This window comes from Zootoca vivipara, chromosome 3, assembly GCF_965207765.1.
Source record: "Zootoca vivipara chromosome 3, rZooViv2.hap1.1, whole genome shotgun sequence".
Classification (NCBI taxonomy): Eukaryota; Metazoa; Chordata; class Lepidosauria; order Squamata; family Lacertidae; genus Zootoca; species Zootoca vivipara.
The window spans coordinates 73,275,425-73,288,670 of NC_142586.1; the positions used below are offsets into that span (position 1 = coordinate 73,275,425).

Sequence of the window (13,246 nt, forward strand, 5' to 3'; positions counted from 1 at the left end):
ACAACCTTGATGGCAGAAAGCGAGGAGGAATTAAAGAACCTTTTAATGAGGGTGAAAGAGGAGAGCGCAAAATATGGTCTGAAGCTCAACATCAAAAAAACCAAGATCATGGCCACTGGTCCCATCACCTCCTGGCAAATAGAAGGGGAAGAAATGGAGGCAGTGAGAGATTTTACCTTCTTGGGCTCCTTGATCACTGCAGATGGTGACAGCAGTCACGAAATTAAAAGACGCCTGCTTCTTGGGAGGAAAGCAATGACAAACCTAGACAGCATCTTAAAAAGCAGAGACATCACCTTGCCGACAAAGGTCCGTATAGTTAAAGCTATGGTTTTCCCAGTAGTGATGTATGGAAGTGAGAGCTGGACCATAAAGAAGGCTGATCGCCGAAGAATTGATGCTTTTGAATTATGGTGCTGGAGGAGACTCTTGAGAGTCCCATGGACTGCAAGAAGATCAAACCTATCCATTCTTAAGGAAATCAGCCCTGAGTGCTCCCTGGAAGGACAGATCGTGAAGCTGAGGCTCCAATACTTTGGCCACCTCATGAGAAGAGAAGAATCCTTGGAAAAGACCCTGATGTTAGGAAAGATAGAGGGCACTAGGAGAAGGGGACGTCAGAGGACAAGATGGTTGGACAGTGTTCTCGAAGCTACGAACATGAGTTTGACCAAACTGCGGGAGGCAGTGCAAGACAGGAGTGCCTGGCGTGCTATGGTCCATGGGGTCACGAAGAGTCGGACACGACTAAACGACTAAACAACAACAACAACACGGCAGACCAACATAGCTACCTACCTGTAACTAAATCCACTTAAAAACATCAACAAAAGGCATTTTGCAGTTAAGAAAGCAGTGGGGAAATGCACCAAAAAGTGCACCATGAACGAATGGTGAATGGGAAGATATATAAACACCACACAAGCAAATCAGGAAAAATGCTCATTGTCCCTGCAAACGGATAAAAATGAAGGCCCAATAAACACTAGCCACAGTCTAACTTCCTCATAAGCTCTGTGCAAGCAAATCAATAAACAGGTCATGTGGAGGAGCCCATCAGTAGCCAAGAACTCTAGGAATTTGACCAGAGGTTCTCTTATCATTGGATTTTGCTCTCAGACTCTCTCAACCTGCATCTTCCTTTAAATTTCCAGGTTTTTCTTCAGGTGGGTTCAGGCAGCTGGCTATAGCAGAGATTTGGGCTCAGAGGTTATGGCAATCATTTGTTTGTGCTGACACATCAAAGCCGTGTGATGAAATAATCTCTCAGCATCTGTTGGCTCCCTCCACATTTTAAAGGTATTTCCACAGGTGGTGACCTATGTTTTCATCCCCTCATTGTGACCCATCAGTTGCCATACAAGTTAAAGTATCACTGAGAGACAACTGTTGCTGCGGTTGCTCCTTGCCCAAGTTTTTCATCGAAAGTACCCTCAGATTTCCAAGACAACAGCAGAAAGCATTCCACACACACCACACACACACCCCAGTTAATTCAGCTCAATTTATGTATCACTTCACACTGCCGGGAGGAGTCCCGAAGCAATTTATAGAGAAAACAATAAACAAAACATATACAATAAATAATCATTACAAGGAAACAAATATACTAAACATGTTCAACCCCCCCCAAAAGAATGCAGCAACATAAAATAAACACCCCCTACCCACCCCAAAAAGAAAACTCGTTGCTTTTCTGTAATAATGGTTTTAAAACAAGGACATGGACATTTTTGCCAGTTCAGCATATTGATATTTTTATTCATTAAGAAACTGATCAATTTCACACAATCAGCACAATTGCTGCTTTGAAGCTATTATAGAAAGATAAGCGTTTCGCTTAATTTCTTCCTCTTTCCCCCAGCCATTATGGGTGAAATCCAATAGTGACCGTCCCCCAATGGAATGAATACTGCTGGTGGCACAAATCTCCCCTCCTTTTCTGAAGCTGACAGGCAGACATGCGGGGGAGGGTGGGGCTGCAGAAGGGATGAGAGGAATAGAAGTCTGTTGTGTGGCGTTGGATGTCACCCTATAAGTATACAGATTGTTTACGAGAAGAAAAACAGCACTTAAACCCTTTAATGTGGAACAGCCTGGAAAATCCATGTGCTTAACTTGTGAACAATGAATTGCTCTGATTATCTAAGTAATGCATCTCAGTTTTCTTACAAAGTGGAATGAATACGTCGTTTCACGAATGAACCTGTCACTCCTATCAAACTCTGCCTACAAAACTTGTGCTTTAGAGAGAGTTCGTTCTCCTTCTCAGTGTAGACTACGGGCAAAGTCTTGATCAAAGATGGATCTGTTCATCTGTGGCTCCTATATTCCCCCCGCTTCTGCTTTGCACGCTCAGCTGAGCACCTTGCTCCATTTGTTTTGTCCAAGTTTTCAGGTATGTAACAAGCAGGTCAGCATCATGATTGCAGAAATCTCTGCTCTTATCAGGATCCTATTGTCCTTTGTGGAGAGACAAGGTACCAGCTGCCCTGGAATGTGCCATTTCAGTCAGGCATGCCTCAGGAGTGTCTGTTAATCTGTGACTTCCAAAGAAGGTATCTCTTATCTAATATTGTAAAAAGGCAAAATTTATGTGTCCTGTTTGAGATAACCGTGAGCGATTCCCCTATTTTCTTCTCTCAGCAATTTAGGCAGAGCCAACATCCATTCGAACATTCATTTCCCACACTGATACAGTTTCGAATTGATTACATTACATTAGTGAGGAATTAAAGGTAGGGATGATAGAAACATAAGGATATAAAGCACATGGAGTAAGTTTAGCTTTTAAATCTTTCTAGAGATACATTACGTTCAGGGAGCCTACATGAATACCCACATCACAACACAGGAGCTGATTTAATGCAATGTGTGACAAGAATACAAAAGCAAATTTCAGACAAAAAAAAAGAGAGAAAACCTAGAGGGAGGGAGGAACCACAAAAACAAACCAATGAGGATTGAGGATGCTCGCTGAATGATGACTGACCAAATTCTAATTAGACTAGAGCTGTCCACACCCACATGTATTTACAATTGTATCTGAGGAGCAACTTTGGTTTCCCCCCTTCATACCAATAGGCGTTCCCTTTCATGTCTGTCACTGCCATCTAATTCGTTGATTCTATTATGGCAATTAGGTACTGGCAGAGCAGGTGCAATGCCTGCATGCCTTGTGGGTTTTATTATTATTATTTTTTAAAAAAGACAATCCTTGCCCAAGAAGGGTGCAAAATCACACCATCTGGCAATTATAAATTTGCTTGGGCAGTTTTCCAATTTTGTGCAAAACTGAAAGGGGTGTGTGTGTGTGTGTGTGTGTGTGTGTGTGTGTGTGTCAACTCCTGTGGTCCTTTACTAGCTAGCATGCTGGAAAAGAGATGAAAGCAACTGTAAATGGTCAGCACACGCTTTTCAGCCTGTTGCCCAAAATACCTAGTGTAGAAAATTGTAATCTAACACACAGCACTGTCAGCTTTACCCATGCAGTCCCTTCCAACTCTACAATTCTATGATACATGTAAATTACACAATGGCAGGGACAACTTTATGGTTGGTCACACGTTAGATTTCACATGAAATGAGTAGTGCATGCCTTAGAGAAGACTTGCTGTTTCAGTTCATCTGTGTTATGCAGAGTTGAGGCGACCCATTAAGGTTCCAGATAACCTGCAGGGCAATGGAGGGACAGAGTGGGAATGGAACAATTCACCTGGACGAAATGCCATTCGTTTTCATTATTCAAATACAGAATGGCAACACTCTCTTTGCCCAGGGTTAAGCTGCTGCACCACATTTTAACAAGATAGCGCACTTGGAAATAAAAAGCGTTGGAGCCGAGTGAGTTTTTCAGAGGTGACAGAAATGGCTCCTGTTGATTTAAATCTCCGTGAAGTACTTGGTTGGCGAGATCTTGCTTAGTGGGTATGATACCCACATCTATTTTGTGCGATTCAGTTTATGAACCACTTCCTGTAAAATGCCTCAATGCCATTTCGATGTAAAAATGTCAATGAATGAGAGTTGCCCATGAACAGAATGCTTTGGCACAGCTTCCATTCATTTCAATGGGTCACGCTCCGGAGAAATTCTCAGTGGCTTGGGCCCATCTTTGGTTAGCACCAGTGAAGGGAAATGAGTTTAACTAGCTTTACCCTACTCAATATAGTCATTTGGCTCTTTAGATCCATATAAAAATGTCATCGCTGAAAGCAAATGAAGCCATAATAAATAATGAAGCAGATCAGTAGCCAAATATTTTAATAAATAAGAAGAAGATGGTATTTTAAACAACAACAACAACAACTGTGAGATATATAACTATTAGCAAGATTTATTATGGCTCCATGCGATTGCATCTGCATTGCTATGGTAACTAATGAATTATATTTCATTTACAAAAACTTTGGCATCAACAGCAGTTCAATATTTAAAGGTATTTTCCAGCAGAGCCTGAAATCTTTCAGCTGCTGTACATGATCACATGGGGGGGGGGGGGAGTATAAATCCTTAACATGCTGCCTTCAGTGTGTTTACCTGTCAGCTCAGCTAATGAAAAACTCGAACGTTAGCTAATGTGAGCGTGGCCACAAGCTAAACTGTAGGCACACATTAAAAGAGTTACAAGCCCCCTCCCCATTAGTATAAGCAAACACTCACTCTGTGTTTCACTGTGTGGCTTTCCAAAAGGGATCTACGGTATTTCCCATCACTTCTAACACATAATCTAGTATTTTGGAACCAACCACCACCAGTCAACCTGATTTGTGCTTCTGTTTATGGAGGGATCACGTGTTGTCCTAACCAGAGCTGGCCCCACCATTAGGGAGAGCAAGGCGACCATCTCAGGAAGCAGATGTTGAGAGACAGAGAATGAACATTGCTGTGAGAGTGACATACTCTCTGCACCCCTTAAGCTGGCCTACTGCCATGACATGTGATGGAGGATTCTGTCCCATTGAAGGTGTTGAACTCAGAAACTACTGCTAGTCCAGTTGGGATTTGTTTTTTTTTAGTAATATATTTTATTATATTTTACAAAAAAAGACACCAACAACACCAACAATAAAGAAAAACATTACAATAAAAAAAATAAAATAAACACATAACAAAGAATTACTTGTTTCTAAACTCCTCTCACATTTTCTAAAGGGACCCCCTCGGGCTCCCAACCACTGTGGTTCATTAACCTATATCATTTTAGCAAATTCTATATCAGTTTAATCACCTCATTTTATTCTTATTTTACATCTTTTTCTTGACATGCTTGTCATCTCCACAGTTTAATTCCAACCTACTTCTAATCTTAATATATAACTTTTGCATATTTTTTTAAATACAACTTAAATTCTTTCCATTCTTCTTCTGTCGCTTCTTCCCCCCGGTTGCGGACTCTTCCGGTCATCTCAGCCAGTTCCATAAATTCCATCATCTTCATCTGCCAATCATCAATTGTTGGTATTACATGTGATTTCCAGTTCTTTGCTAATAAAATTCTTGCCGCTGCTGTGGCATACATAAAGAAATTAACATTTCTCTTTGGAATCTCTTTGCCTACTATGCCCACTAGAAATGCTTCTGGTTTTTTAGCAAATGTGTTTTTCAACACTTTCTTCATTTCATTATAAATCTTTTCCCAGAAGTCACTTACTAGTGGACATGTCCACCACATGTGGTAAAAGGAACCTTCCTCCTTCTTACATTTCCAACATTTATTATCATACATATGATAAATCTTGGCTAAGTCCAGTTAGGATTTGGACATGGTCAACACCATGATGTTCTTTGCTTCAGGCAGTGAAATGTCTTGGGCTGGCCTTGGTCCTAACCAAGGAACTGTCCTTACCATTCATGCGCGCCGGGTTCTGCCCAACCTTGGGGAGGCCTGGTGCGCACTCACAACATCACACAATGGAAGGAGGCCCAATGGGGGCCGTCGCAGCCGCAGGAAGGCCCAAGAAGGCCCACTGCAGACCGCAGAATATTGAGGGGGTCCAATCCCCTCCTTGAATTTTATGAGGGTCTTGGCCCTTTGATTGTAGTAGACCCTCTAAGCAGCTTACAATAAAAGTTAGTGATCAATAAATAAACATAATCAAAAAATAACAGGTATATTAAAACACGTGAACATCTATGTGTCCGGGTAGACTTGCCTAAGCAAAAATGTATAAAGAAGGCACCAAGAAGAGTTGAGCAGATGCCCTTGCTTGATGTCAATAGGCAAGGAGTTCCAAAGTAAAGGTGCAGCCACATTGAATGATCGATTTCTCACAACTGTGGAATGTTGAACCCTGGAACATGTAACCGTGGAACATGTAACAGTGGGCACATGCGGGGTAAGGTGATTATCCAACTAAGCTGGTCCCAAGCCATTAAGGGCCCTATTAGGAGCACATAGAACTTGGTCCCATAACAAATGAACAACCAGTGCAGATCTCTGAGCTGAGGTGTGATAGGTTGACAGGGTCTTCTTGTTTGGAATGAGCCGGAGTGTTATCTGCTTGACCAGGCTTCCCCAAACTAAGGCCCAGGGGCCAGATGTGGCCCGTGAGGCTATTTTATGCGCCCCCGCCCCCGCTGCCCGCTCTTAACAGCGCAGCGCAACGCAGCTGCCCACTTCCAGGTCGCCGGAGCGTTGGCAATAGCTTGTGTGCATGTGCTAGTGTCATTTCTGGCACACTTCTGGGCCGGAGGAGGCCCATGCGCATGCGCACAAGCTATTTCCGACGCTCTGGCGACCCAGAAGTGCTCCAGAAATCGCGTGTGCACATGTGCATGGGTGCACGCTCCGGCCCGCCTCGCGATCGGCACTGGCAGCATCGGCCCTCGGTGACGTAAGTTTGGGGACCCCTGTGCTTGACATTGCCTGGTTCAGCACATTCACCGTAAAATCCTAGCTGCATTGAAGAATGGGTATTAGAAACTAGGTTTCAAGGCATGAAGCAGATTAGGGGCTAACCCAGGGATTGGAACAAAGGATCCTTTATTGTGTGGGACACATTTACTATATTAACTCGAGTCTAATGTGCCACTGAATCTAATGCACACCTCAATTTTCAGAACTTAAAACAAAAAAAAACCTATTTGCTGGCGAATGTAAATGTGCCATCAAATCTAATGTGCACGTTAATTTCCGCAATGTAATTTGGCCAAAAAAGGTGAGCATTAGATTTGAGCAAATACAGTATGCCAAGTCAAGGCCTCTGTATATGTAACTTTTTTTTTCATGGGAAGCAATATAAACCTATTGAAAGGTGTATAGCAGTTTTACTGAAGTCATCATAAATCTTCACCTGAACAAACAAAACATTTTCTAAGGTAAGTAGAAAATTCTATTTGTGCACCCAGAGCACTTTATGCTGAAGTGATCAATTTCTACAGGAGATCAATAGTGAAATAACTAGGAGTCAGTTTTGATGGGGCATATTTCTTGAAAAGAATATTGAACAAAGAGCCAAGATACAGAAAATAAAACTGTATCGAGCAAAGTCTTAGTATTGGTTGATAAATGATGACTTACATTACAATCATATGTATGTTAAGCAGAAAATTATGGAAATTACATATTGCTCAGGAAACAATATTCTATCATGTCAACCATCAAAATATAAAATATATAAATTATAAAATGTAGATGCAGCAGTGCAACATGGTAATAACACCCAGTCCATTAGTGATCTACAAGCTAGTATTTTGAACTACCTTCCATCTTCAAAGGGAAACCCCCCTCCTCTGTTAAAACAATTAAAATAGTCTAATCTGAATGTTAACAAACCATGGATAATAGAGGGCAGGCTATCAGCCTAACACAGTGTTTCTCAACCTTTTTTGGGCCACGGCACACTTGTTCCGTGAAAAAAATCACGCGGCACACCACCATTAAAAAAGTTAAAAAATTTAACTCTGTGCCGCCCTATATGAGCGCTCGGCGGCTTTCGATTGGGTGCGGAAGACCATAGACAACTAAGTCAAAGGGACGCTCGAGGAGGAACCATAGAGATAAAAGAGAGAACAGAGAGTGGTGGTGGTGCGGGCGGGGCAGGCAGGCGGGTTATGACAGGAATCGCCGCCATCTTGTGAAGGGCGCGCTCAAACGCAGCCATGCTGAGAAGGTTCTCCGCTCCGTACGGTAGTTCTGCAAATCGCCCTTCTCGTCGCCGCACGCCGCGGCACACCATCCAGCGTCTCGCGGCACAGTAGTGTGCCGTGGAACAGCGGTTGAGAAACGCTGGCCTAACATACCTCAGTCACGGGGTTGTTGTAGGGTTAAATTGACACTCTTCTTCTTTGCAGGGAGAGTAGGAAAGAAATGCACCATGCCCAATATGTTATCACTAATTCTTTTCCTGGCCCAACAAAATCATCAAGGGGCTTCTTTGTTCAGCTAGGCCACCACGGAGGCAATGTTCTCTAGACACTTCACATGCTGACCCAAGATATGGAAGAGTACAGAGATATTTCTTCTAGTGACGCATTCATGTAGGTGGCCAATCTATTGAGGAATCATGTGACTAAGCCATGGGAGGCCTCACATAATTTACAGCAGAGGTGTCTAACCTGGGGGCTCCCAGAGGCTGAAGGGCTATCGCTTCCCCTAATTTTGATCATTGGCCTCGCAGGCTGGGGCTGATGGGAGTTGGAGCCCAACAAAGTTTGGAAGGCCAAACGTTACGGCGAGCCATCTTTGAGGTTTACTCAGAAGTGGCTGTAATGGAATTGACCTTGCTCTCAGGCAGGTTTAGGGCTACCGTTCCAGCCAACCCATTGAAGCATCATGGGGGCAGGGCTGAATAAAAGAAAGAGGGGAGGAATTTAACAGTTCAAGCCAACTTGGGCTCAGACAAAATTCCAGCCCGGATGCTGGGTTTAAACTGATGATAGGTACCCCTGCAGCAGCCCACCACATACTGTTGGACTCCAACTCCCATCAGCCCCACCAAGCATGGCCAATGGCTAGGGGTGGCGGCAACTGTAGTCCAGTCACAGGTTCTCTATCCCTGGCATAAGCCTTCAGTCAGGTGAGTACAGAGAGGTTGCGGTGTGGCTAGGCTCTCATTCTGAGGTCCCTTGCTACACAACCGCCAAGGAAGGAGCTGAGGCTTTTAGGGAAGAAAACCCCACCACGTCTTTTCAGGAATAAACATAGCATACACAATAACCTTTAATTAAAATGTTTAAGTGGAATTTCCACTCTCCCTGACAAAATCTAAAATTACAGCAGGGAAAACGCAGCAATTCTTTATATAGCCTTCACACTGTTCTTGAATTAGAGGAGGTGGCGCAACTCTCAATGCCCAATCACTCTTGTCAGAGCAGACTTGCATTTTTCAGAACTTTCCCCCCTTCTCTGTAAATTTAAAGCGAGCAATTTAAAGGCAAGTCTTAATTAGCATATTGAGGAGGGTTTATTATTTATGAGATGGAAATCGGGATCCCAGATGACTGAACTCATTAAAGGCTCTTTGGAACGGCTCCCATCTACTTCCTCTCCAGCACCCACACAGCGAGTAATTCACACTTTAATTAATGCGGCGTCTTCCCAAACAATACAGGCTCCTGACAGAAATCTTTCCTATTGCAGCTAAAAGAAGAAAGTCACAATATTGAATTGAAAATGTGGCACCGCTGCAAGTGCAAGAAGCGTGAGATAAGGCAACAGCAGCACCTGCAATTCAGTTTACCCTGGGCCCAAATTGCAATCTGAACGGTTGGACCCGCAACAATATGTGTGCTCCACAGCAGTCGGTGGTGGAACAGTTCTTACCTGCCCTCCCCTCACTGGTGTTGCTGCAGTTGCCCCGAGGGAAAGGGGCAGGGCTGCGATGGCAACAAGTTTGGTGTGGTGCAAACACACTGGCAGGAGCAGCGATTGGCTCTGCTGATGCATTTGCACCATGCTGACCGTGACCCTCCACCTTTCCATCCCGGGCAACTGGAGGTGAAAGGAACACCACCACCCCACCCCACTGTCTGCTACTGTAGGGCTGTTAAGTCTAATGCAATTGCCACACTGAGAGACTCTCCTTGTAATTCCCAACACAGCTGCTGCAAAGGAAAGCAGTGGTCTTGTGTCTTTAACAGAGGGGTTTCTACAGGTGTTTGTTCCAGCCCTATATGGAAAGTAGCACCTATCAAATTTCCATCTTCTGTGTGCCCTTTAAAGGTACAGAAGTCTCAGCCTGTTTTGCATCTGGTTCCATCCTTACAAACAAGGCTGAGCATTCAGTGCCAGACTAACCCAATGCTTCTTGGTTTTATTCTGATCTAACCACTGACTTTTGAAACATAAACAGCAATAAAATTAAATACCTCAGCCATTAACATCCACCGGAATCCTCTTGAAGTCTCAGAATGAACAAGAGAGCCCAGAGCAGCCTGACTGAGTTTCCATCTGTTTTTGAAGAAAAGATAAAATCTTTCGGCACAGAGTAGTTGAACTATAAACTTCTGACAAAATGTGGTTTGGCTTCAGTACGATCTCATGAGCCGATGCTAGGATGCACACAGTAAAAACATATTTGTACCCAAACAAATATTTGAAGCCCTTTTTTGTTGTTCGTAAAAGCTCATCTAATTGTTTCATCTCCTTCTGAAACCTCCCTGAGGCGCAAAAAGGGGGCTTTCAGAGTGGAAGGCACTGTGCAGTTTTTAACTGCAATTCAGCCCTGGGTGGTTTACAGCTTGACCTATAAGAATACTGTAAAATGTAGCTTTTCAGGTGGCACTGAGCAAATTGAATAAATCTTTGCCTACAGTGAAAGGGCCCAATCTGGAGAGGTTCTGGGTATTTCAAGGACTGCCTTGGCTTCAGCAGCAGATGCAGGTGCTGAATGCCACCTCAAGGCGCAGCCTCAGTACTTTCTTGACATCACACATAACTGTGCAGGCTTGTCAAAGCTGCCCTTTATGGCTGACTAAGTAAATGGGATACCAGCATTGACTTAAAACAGATTGACTTAAAAAACAAAACAAAAATACACACTATGCAATCAATTTCCTGGATCCTAGATGTACAAGTATCAACATTTAAAGATGTACATTAATTAACATTGAATTACACCAGAAATACTACTCATGGGGTTTCCAGTAACACCACATGAGGGAGTGATGTTCTACAGTAAACATTATAAGAATATGATGATGGAACTCTGATTCTACAGTGGGGGGGGGGGGAGAACAAATAGACTTCAAAAATGAGTAATTCAAGAGATCAGAATAAAAAACCCAAGAAACATTAGCTAGTCTTTAACTGAACAGAGGAAACTAGATTCTTTCAAATGTGAGGTGTTTTTTTAAAAAAAGTAGAGTTCTTCCAAAAGCCTGTTCCCCAAATGATGCCAAATCAGTGTTCTGACAGCAAAAGGACAAGCTTAGCAGACTGACATGTTGGAATGAAAATCTGAGTTGAAGGGCTGTCTCTTTGAAAGGTCAGGTCTTATTTTATGCAATCTTCTCCCTCTCAACAAACTACAGAGTAGACAAGCTTATCTACTTTGTTTTCTTCTCCATTGTCTCTCCCATCACCTGAACATTCTTTCCTGGGCTTACAGTGGGTGGTCATTTTTAATAAGGTCTTTGGTTCTTCTTGGGAGGGGAGAGTGAGGAAAGTATGTTCCAACAAGAGAGTATTTTAAAACTGTGTTGATGAGTTAAAATCACATACTTGCCTTTCCGTCTCAAGAGCAGTAACTTAGAACTGGCTTTACTGATCCAGCCGTGAAAATCATTTGATTCAAGAAAGCCCCCTCATTAGTAAAAACGAGGTGATGATTATCCCATTATGTGAAAAATGTAAAGGATTATATCTGCAAAGAATCATTAACTTTTTCCACACTTAATGCCAGCACCCAGTTTCTCTTTTCCTTATTGTCTTATGTTGACTGGCTGTTCTGACTCTGTAAATGATAATGCAGTTGTGCCATGCAATCTCCAGATCCTTTAAACCAGAGTGGGGCAAATGGAATTCTCCTCAGGTCAGGTCACAACCCCTCCTCAGCCAAATATACTCCATTCAGGCCATCTACTCTAACCAGCTCAACTTCATAGTCTCCTTGTGTGTTTTTGCCTGGCTGGGATGTGTCCTTGAGAAAGTATCATGGGTGCCAGTTGCAAAATGGCTGCCCTGGAAGGAGTACATTGCATGCCATGCATGCAACATGACACAAAATGACTGCTGTAGGACATGGCACAAAACAAAATGGCGGACCCATCTAAAATCTGAAAGAGACAGGACTGCAAAATGGTGTGGCCATGTCCTCCATATATAAAAAGGGGGATGTGGATGGCGATGTGGTCTAAACCACTGAGCCTCTTGGGCTTGCCAACTGGAAGGTTGATGGTTCAAATCCACACAATGGTGGTTAGCTCCCATTGCTCTGTCCCAGCTTCTGCCAACCTAGCAGTTCAAAAGCACACTAGTGCAAGTAGATAAATAGGGACCACTGCAGCGGGAAGGTAAACAGCATTTCCATGTACTCTGGCACTCCTCGTGGTGTCCTGTTGCACCAGAAGCGGTTTAGTCATGACCTGGAAAGTTGTCTGTGGACAAACGCCGGCTCCCTCAACCTGAAGTGAGATGAGCGCCACACCCCATTGTCGCCTTCAACTGGACCTAACCATCCAGGGGTCCTTTACCTTTATTAAAAAAGGCACCTACATCACCAGCACTCTGCTTGCTCACAGAGAGCAGCTCTTGGCACCTCTCCTCTGCTCAAAATGGGAGGTTGGGTGCCACACCCTGGCATCCAGTCAAATGGATGGAAGGTATTCAATGTAAAATTGACGAGCCAGGGCAAACAGGAACTGAGCAGGAAGAGTCTCTCGTGCATTATGGAGTTTTAAGGGATATTTATAGAGACTTATCCACCATAAGGAGGTACAGTCATACCTCGGTTTAAGTACGCTTCTGTTTAAGTACTTTCAATTTAAGTACTCCGCAGACTGGATTAATCCACTTTCCATTACTTTCAATGGGAAAGTTCGCTTCAGGTTAAGTACACTTCAGGTTAAGTACAGACTTCCAGAACCAATTGTGTACTTAAACTGAGGTACCACTGTACTTCTGGACAAATGGACGCCCCCCAGGCACTGCATTAAGTCAAACTATGGCTTTTTGTGAACACACAAACACTGGGAAACTGCAACTGCTTTGTTTCTCCCCATGCAGGGCTAAGTCACGGCTGGGCTCAGGGTGTTGCCCAAAACTGGGCTTGTGCTTTAGCTTTTTCCAGACTAACTAAAGCTT

At 43.4% G+C, this 13,246-nt stretch overlaps 1 long non-coding RNA gene across 1 annotated transcript in view; it reads right to left on the reverse strand.

The window, feature by feature from the left end:
- Positions 1-10,565, reverse strand: part of LOC148686303 (uncharacterized) — a 54,632-nt gene extending 44,067 nt beyond the window's left edge. The window contains exon 1 of the long non-coding RNA XR_015949073.1: positions 10,312-10,565. This is a non-coding gene — a long non-coding RNA (uncharacterized LOC148686303). The remainder of the gene's footprint in view (positions 1-10,311) is intronic.
- Positions 10,566-13,246: the final 2,681 nt, after the last annotated feature.